Raw genomic sequence first — 8,236 nt, forward strand, 5'->3', positions numbered from 1 at the left:
AAAAAAGTTAACTTCAGTTCAAAAAGTAAAAAAAAAGTTTATATGTTCTGTTCAAAAGTTATTATAAAGTTAATAAAATTTATTGTGTTGCAGCCTGTTTTTTTCTTTTTTCTTTTGTTTTTTTTTACCTTCCAGGTGGACCAACCGATCGACTAGCTGCAGCACTGATGTGCATTCTGACGGAAGCATTGTGCTGCTGTCAGATTACACACAAGTCGGTGTATGTGGCGCTGCAAGACGAGATTTCTCCTCTGCAGTAAAAGATACGTTTGCCGAGGCATATGAGCTGAGGAGGTGGCGGTGTTCATATGCTTTGGCAAACACTTTGTATATATATATAAAAAAAATAAATCCCGACAATGATTTATTCATCCACATCGATTGATGTGAATGGATAAATCTGGTTTGCCAGGGCATACGAGCTAAGTGGGTATGGATGTTGGGCGGAGCTCCTATGTCCTGGCAGACGCCTTTCCCCTCCTTTTTTTTTTTTGGCAGAGATTTTTTCATCCACATTGATCGATGCGAATGAAGAAATCTGTGCCGTTCATTTTTTTCTTTCAGCCCAGAGGCTGAACGGAAAAAAAAAATCTCATTACCCATATGCTCAATATAAGGAGAATAGCAGAAACTCCTAATGCTGGCCATACATGTAATGATTGCGGAGACCCTCAAATGCCAGGGCAGTACAAACACCCCACAAATAACACCATTTTGGAGAGAAGACACCCCAAGGTATTCGCTGAGGGGCATATTGAGTCCATGAAAGATTGAAATTTTTGTCTCAAGTTAGCGGAAAGGGAGACTTTGTGAGAAAAAAACCCAAAAAATCAATTTCCGCTAACTTGTGCCAAATTTTCTTTTTTCTATGAACTCGCCATGCCCCTCATTGAATACCTTGGGGTGTCTTCTTTCCAAAATGGGGTCACATGTGGGGTATTTATACTGCCCTGGCTTTTTAGGGGCCCTAAAGCGTGAGAAGAAGTCTGGGATCCAAATGTCTAAAAATGCCCTCCTAAAAGGAATTTGGGCACCTTTGCGCATCTAGGCTGCAAAAAAGTGTCACACATGTGGTATCGCTGTACTCAGGAGAAGTTGGGGAATGTGTTTTGGGGTGTCATTTTACATATACCTATGCTGGGTGAGATAAATATCTTGGTCAAATGCCAACTTTGTATAAAAAAATGGGAAAAGTTGTCTTTTGCCGAGATATTTCTCTCACCCAGCATGGGTATATGTAAAATGACACCCCAAAACACATTGCCCAACTTCTCCTGAGTACGGACATACCACATGTGTGACACTTTTTTGCAGCCTAGGTGGGCAAAGGGGCCCACATTCCAAAGAGCACCTTTCGGATTTCACCGGCCATTTTTTACAGATTTTGATTTCAAACTACTTACCACACATTTGGGCCCCTAGAATGCCAGGGCAGTATAACTACCCCACAAGTAACCCCATTTTGGAAAGAAGACACCCCAAGGTATTCGCTGATGGGCATAGTGAGTTCATAGAACTTTTTATTTTTTGTCACAAGTTAGTGGAATATGAGACTTTGTAAGAAAAAAAAATAAAAAATCATCATTTTCCACTAACTTGTGACAAACAATAAAAAGTTCTATGAACTCACTATGCCCATCAGCGAATACCTTAGGGTGTCTACTTTCCGAAATGGGGTCATTTGTGGGGTGTTTTTACTGTCTGGGCATTGTAGAACCTCAGGAAACATGACAGGTGCTCAGAAAGTCAGAGCTGCTTCAAAAAGCGGAAATTCACATTTTTGTACCATAGTTTGTAAACGCTATAACTTTTACCCAAACCATTTTTTTTTTTACCCAAACATTTTTTTTTTAATCAAAAACATGTAGAACAATAAATTTAGAGAAAAATTTATATATGGATGTCGTTTTTTTGCTAAATTTTACAACTGAAAGTGAAAAATTTCATTTTTTTGCAAAAAAATCGTTAAATTTCAATTTATAACAAAAAAAAGTAAAAATGTCAGCAGCAATGAAATACCACCAAATGAAAGCTCTATTAGTGAGAAGAAAAGGAGGTAAAATTCATTTGGGTGCCAAGTTGCATGACCGAGCAATAAACGGTGAAAGTAGGGTAGGTCAGAAGTGTAAAAAGTGGCCTGGTCATTAAGGGTGTTTAAGCTATAGGGGCTGAGGTGGTTAACAAGGTTCCAAGTAGAGCTTCAACATGCACCAAGAAGAAATGGGAGTGAGACAAAACATTTTTTGAGCATTCAATTTAATGAAAACAAAGAATAAACTGAAACAGGCTGTTTTTCAGCTGATCAAAAGTTTAGGACCACACCTCCAAAAAAAAACTAAACTCCCCCAAAACAAAAATCCAACTTTGGTTCCACACACTACTGTTCAATCCTTGAGACGGGCTTTTCCATTTCAATGGAGGACGGATAGCATATCTTATCTGGGGGTGTCTATCCCATCCTAACTTAAGGACCTGTATCAGTTGAACTTTGCGACACTGCTGTCAGAGATTAGGAGAGACTTATCTGCCTGGAAACAATTGCCATTGTCGTGGTTTGGGAGGATACACGTGTTAAAAATGAATGTACTACCCAGGATTTTGTACCTTCTTAGGACCATTCCCATACTACTGCCGCGTGTGTTTTTCAAAACCATGCGTACTATGTTTCTTGACTTCATCTGGGCAGGGGCATCCCCTAGACTGGGGATTAAGTTTCTAATGAGACCAAAGGTGAGGTTAGGGGCGGGAGTCCCGGATATACCTTCTTACCACAGAGCGGCGTTCCTTGCGTATACAGTTGCAAGAAAAAGTATGTGAACCCTTTGGAATGATATGGGTTTCTGCACAAATTGTTCATAAAATGTGATCCGATCTTCATCTAAGTCACAACAATAGACAATCACAGTCTGCTTAAACTAATAACACACAAAGACTTAAATGTTATCATGTTTTTATTGAACACACCATGTAAACATTCACAGTGCAGGTGGAAAAAGTATGTGAACCCTTGGATTTAATAACTGGTTGAACCTTCTTTTGGCAGCAATAACTTCAACCAAACTTTTTCTGTAGTTGCAGATCAGACGTGCACAACGGTCAGGAGTAATTCTTGACCATTCCTCTTTACAGAACTGTTTCAGTTCAGCAATATTCTTGGGATGTCTGGTGTGAATCGCTTTCTTAAGGTCATGCCACAGCATCTCAATCGGGTTGAGGTCAGGACTCTGACTGGGCCACTCCAGAAGGCGTATTTTCTTCTGTTTAAGCCATTCTGTTGTTGATTTACTTCTATGCTTTGGGTCATTGTCCTGTTGCAACACCCATCTTCTGTTGAGCTTCAGCTGGTGGACAGATGGCCTTAAGTTCTCATGAAAATGTCTTGATAAACTTGGGAATTCATTTTTCCTTCGATGATAGCAATCCGTCCAGGCCCTGACACAGCAAAGCAGCCCCAAACCATGATGCCCCCACCACCATACTTCACAGTTGGGATAATGTTTTGATGTTGGTGTGCTGTGCCTCTTTTTCTCCACACATAGTGTTGTGTGTTTCTTCCAAACAACTCAACTTTGGTTTCATCTGTCCACAGAATATTTTGCCAGTACTACTGTGGAACATCCAGGTGCTCTTGTGCAAACTGTAAACGTGCAGCAATATTTTTTTTGGACAGCAGTGGCTTTCTCTGTGGTATCCTCCCATGAAATCCATACTTGGTTAGTGTTTTACGTATCGTAGATTCGCTAACAGAGATGTTAGAATATGCCAGAGACTTTTGTAAGTCTTTAGCTGACACTCTAGGATTCTTCTTCACCTCATTGAGCAGTCTGCGCTGTGCTCTTGCAGTCATCTTTACAGGACGGCCACTCCTAGGGAGAGTAGCAGCAGTGCTGAACTTTCTCCATTTATTGACAATTTGTCTTACCGTGGACTGATGAACAGCAAGGCTTTTGGAGATACTTTTATAACCCTTTCCAGTATTATGCAAGTCAACAATTCTTAATTGTTCGTCTTCTAAGAGCTCTTTTGTGCGAGACTTCATTCACATCAGGCAATGCTTCTTGTGAAAAGCAAACCCAGAATTGGTGTGTGTTTTTTATAGGGCAGGGCAACTGTAACCAACACCTCCAATCTCATCTCATTGATTGAACTCCAGTTGGCTGACACCTCACTCCAATTAGCTCTTGGAGATGTCATTAGTCTAGGGGTTCACATACTTTTTCCACCTGCACTGTGAATGTTTACATGGTGTGTTCAATAAAAACATGGTAACATTTAAGTCTTTGTGTGTTATTAGTTTAAGCAGACTGTGATTGTCTATTGTTGTGACTTAGATGAAGATCGGATCACATTTTATGACCAATTTGTGCAGAAATCCATATCATTCCAAAGGGTTCACATACTTTTTCTTGCAACTGTATATTGGATTGGTTTCATGGTGGGGCTTCTAAACGGTGGGTTAGCTTTGAGAAGAGCGAGGTTGGAGAACCACCTCAGAATCTTCTATGGGTACATAAATCTTTACGTAGTAGTAGGCTCTCGTTCCTCACGGCAGGTGTTCTTCAGGTGTGGGACAGTTGCGCAGTTCCATCGGGGTGTACGTCCTTTCCGGGTCCTATGACGCCCTTATTTGATAACCCTAGCTTCCCGATGGGAGTGGAGCGGGGGGAGATATTGGGAATACGCAAGGAGGATAATGTTAGAGTGTATCAGCTGGTAACGAAGACCTCCGTTCGCCCTTTGGACTCTTTCCCGGGACGAAGTGAGAGGGGGGCTTGGATACTGTATAATGGGGTTAAGAATTTAATTTTATCCTTGGGCCCGATCGCTACTTTGTCCAGGGACCTGTCATCCTTTGAGGCACTATGCATGCAAACATCCCCGCCTACTCATTTGGTGTCTCTGGTGTACGGGCTGCTCCGGGAGAGTGATGGACCTCCCTCTTCCTTGCCCTATGTTCGGGCGTGGGAGAAAGAACTAGGCAGGGAATTCTCTGCAGAACAATGGGTTAAGGCATTTATGCTGTCTCACAAGTCCTCCATATGTTGCGGGCTGCAGGAGAAAAATTACAATATCCTCTCCAGATGGTATAGGACTCCTGCCGTCTTGCACTCCTTTTACCCGGCTTGTTCAAATATATGCTGGAGATGTGAGGGGGCGGTTGGCACGATGTTCTATATTTGGTGGCAGTGCCCAAAAATAGTCCCTTTTTGGACAGCATTGAATGATCTATATAATCAGGTAACAGGTGCTACGTCCCGATGGACTCTGGAAGAGGCTTTGCTATCGATGGTTCCAGGTTCCATCTGGTTATCAAAACGGGGCCTCCTGAGATTTTTTGTACAGGCGGCCCGTTTGGTGGTGCCGAGGCACTGGGTGTCTCGGGATGCCCCACATGTGGGGGAATAGCTGGAGACGTTCGAAAATATACGTAGGATGGAGGAATTAATTGCAGAGGATGAAGGGGGGACCAGAAGTATTTGAAATTATGGACGCTATGGCTTCTTTTTAAGGGGTCTCAAGCGTTTCATTATTAACTGGAGCGGGCCAGTAACTCTCCAGTTGCTCTAGGATGACTAAGTATGGTTTCATGTTGGGATACCGTCCTTGTCTGTCTTCCCCCTTATGTGTCTTGTGTGTATTGTCTTGGTCTGTCATGTCTCTGTATGGCTTGTCTTGTTATGTCTGCACGTGTACTATGGGTCAATTATTCCTGTAATGGCGGGATACTACTATGAATAGGTCTTATTAACTGTGTTCAGTAGCAAAACGGTCAATATTTTGATGTGCATTCCGCAATGTAATTGTACATGATGTTTTATCTATTTGTGCGTTCATCCTTAATAAAAATGATTGAACAACAAAAATCCAACTTCCAAACATGAACTCAGTAATGAGTAGCTCCGCCGTTATTGTTTATCACTTCCAAAATTCGTTTTGGCATGCTTGATGCAAGCGTTTCCATGAGGTGAGTGGGAACATTTCTCCAAGTGGTGAAGACGGCGCACGAAGGCCATCTACTGTCTGGAACTGTTGTCCATTTTTGTAAACTTCCCTTGCCATCCATCCCCAAAGGTTCTCAATTGGATATAGATCAGGGGAACACGCAGGATGGGCCAAAAGAGTAATGTTATTCTCCTGGAAGAAGTCCCTTGTCCTGCGGGCATTGTGTACTGTAGCGTTGTCCTGTTGAAAAACCACACAGATGAGGGCCCTCAGTCATGAGGAATGCTCTCTGCAACATCTGGACATAGCCAGCGGCCGTTTGACGCCCCTGCACTTCCTGAAGCTCCATTATTCCACTGAAGGAAAAAGCACTCCAGACCATTATGACACCCCCTCCACTGTGGGTCGTAGAAAACATCTCAGGTGGGATCTGCTTGTCATGCCAGTAACGTTGGAAACCATCAGGACCATCAAGGTTAAATTTTTTCTTCCACCTTTGAATGTCCCATGTTTGGTGCTCTCTTGCAAAGTCCAAACGAGCAGTTCTGTGGCATTCAAGGAGACGAGGTCTTTGAAGACGTTTTTTGTTTTTGAAGCCCTTCAGTCTCAGATGCCATCTGATGGTTATGGGGCTGCAGTCAGCACCAGTAAGGGCCTTAATTTGGGTTGAGGATCGTCCAGTGACTTGACGGACAGCCAATTGGATCCTCCGGCTCAGTGCTGATGAAATTTTTTTGGGTCTTCCACTTGACTTTTTTGTTCCATAACCCTCAGGATCATTTAAGAAATTCCAAATGACTGTCTTACTGCGTCCCACCTGAGCAGCGATGGCGCGCTGTGAGAGACCCTGCTTATGCAGTTCAACAACCCGACCACGTTCAAAAGGGGAGAGTTTTTTTTGCCTTTGCCATCACAACGTGTGACTACCTGACAGAAAATGACAATGAATCCACATCTTTGCACAGATTTGGCCTTTTAAAGGCATGTGGTACTGAAATTTTGATCAGCTGAAAAACAGCCTGTTTTAGTTTAATCGTTATTTTTAATTAATTGAATGCTCAAAAAATGTTTTGTCTCACTCTCATTTCTTCTTGTTGCATGTTGAAGCTCTACTTGGAACCTTGTTAAGATCCAACAATGTAAAATAAGATTTTCTGCCATTTTTCAAGTGGTCTTAAACTTTTGATCAGGACTGTATGAGATAGATAGATATGAGATAGATAGATAGATAGATAGATAGATAGATAGATAGATAACAGATAGGAGATAGATATATTCATGATAGATAGATATGAGATAGATAGATAATAGATATTAGATAGATATGAGATAGAAAGATAATAGACAGATGATAGATGGATATAGCTAGATATGAGATAGATCACATTTTAGGTTACTTTCACACTAGCGGCACGGACCTCCGGCAGGCTGTTCCGTCGGGTGAACAGCCTGTCAGATACATCCTGCCACTAGTGACCTTGTGCCTCCAGACTGTCGCTCCGTCCCCATTGACTATAATGAGGCTGCCGGAATAAAACTACGACATGTCCGACATTTATTCCGGCAGCCTCTCGCCGTGCACTGCTGTGCCTCGCTCCCTCAGAGTCAATGGGGACGGAGCGGCAGTCCGAAGGCACATGGTCACTAGGGGCAGGACGGATCCGACAGGCTGTTCACCTTGGACCGCTCAGTGGGAAACTTCTGCCCATGCAACTCAAAGTGGATCAAGCACTGGTTCAGAAATCTACAACAGCGTGATGACAGAGGGAGTTGCACACCAGCGGATTGACCGGTGTGGGAATTGCAGGAGTAGCAGCGACTGGCAACCCTGCAGTAGTTGGAGAAGAGATGGCATCCATGCGAGCAGCAACATCTTGCATGGACTGCATCATGACATCCTGGCGTTCGCTCTGACGCCTCCCTTCGTGTAACAATTCCTGAACGACAGGCTTGGGGTGACCAGCGGGGTCCATGGCCTCAGTATACTGTCAGGAACCAGCGGGTTTAAACCCACCATGCCACGTGTCCTACCTCCTCTAAGGGTGTTGTCTGCAGGCTGTCGTTACCAGGAGCAACAGTGCAGGACTGAAGGATGAGGCAAAGGCGAAGTCAGACAGGCAATAGATCAGGGCAGGCGGCTCAGGTACAGGTCAGGCAATCCGGCTCAGCAACAGGAGAGTCAAGGCAAGCAGGCAGGGATCAAACGGGTAGCAGAATCCTGGAACACAAGTACAAGTCAGGAACACAAGCGGATATCAGGAACCTTAGCAGGACACAAGGAACTTGAACCTTG

This window comes from Bufo bufo, chromosome 6 (genome assembly GCF_905171765.1).
Source record: "Bufo bufo chromosome 6, aBufBuf1.1, whole genome shotgun sequence".
Classification (NCBI taxonomy): Eukaryota; Metazoa; Chordata; class Amphibia; order Anura; family Bufonidae; genus Bufo; species Bufo bufo.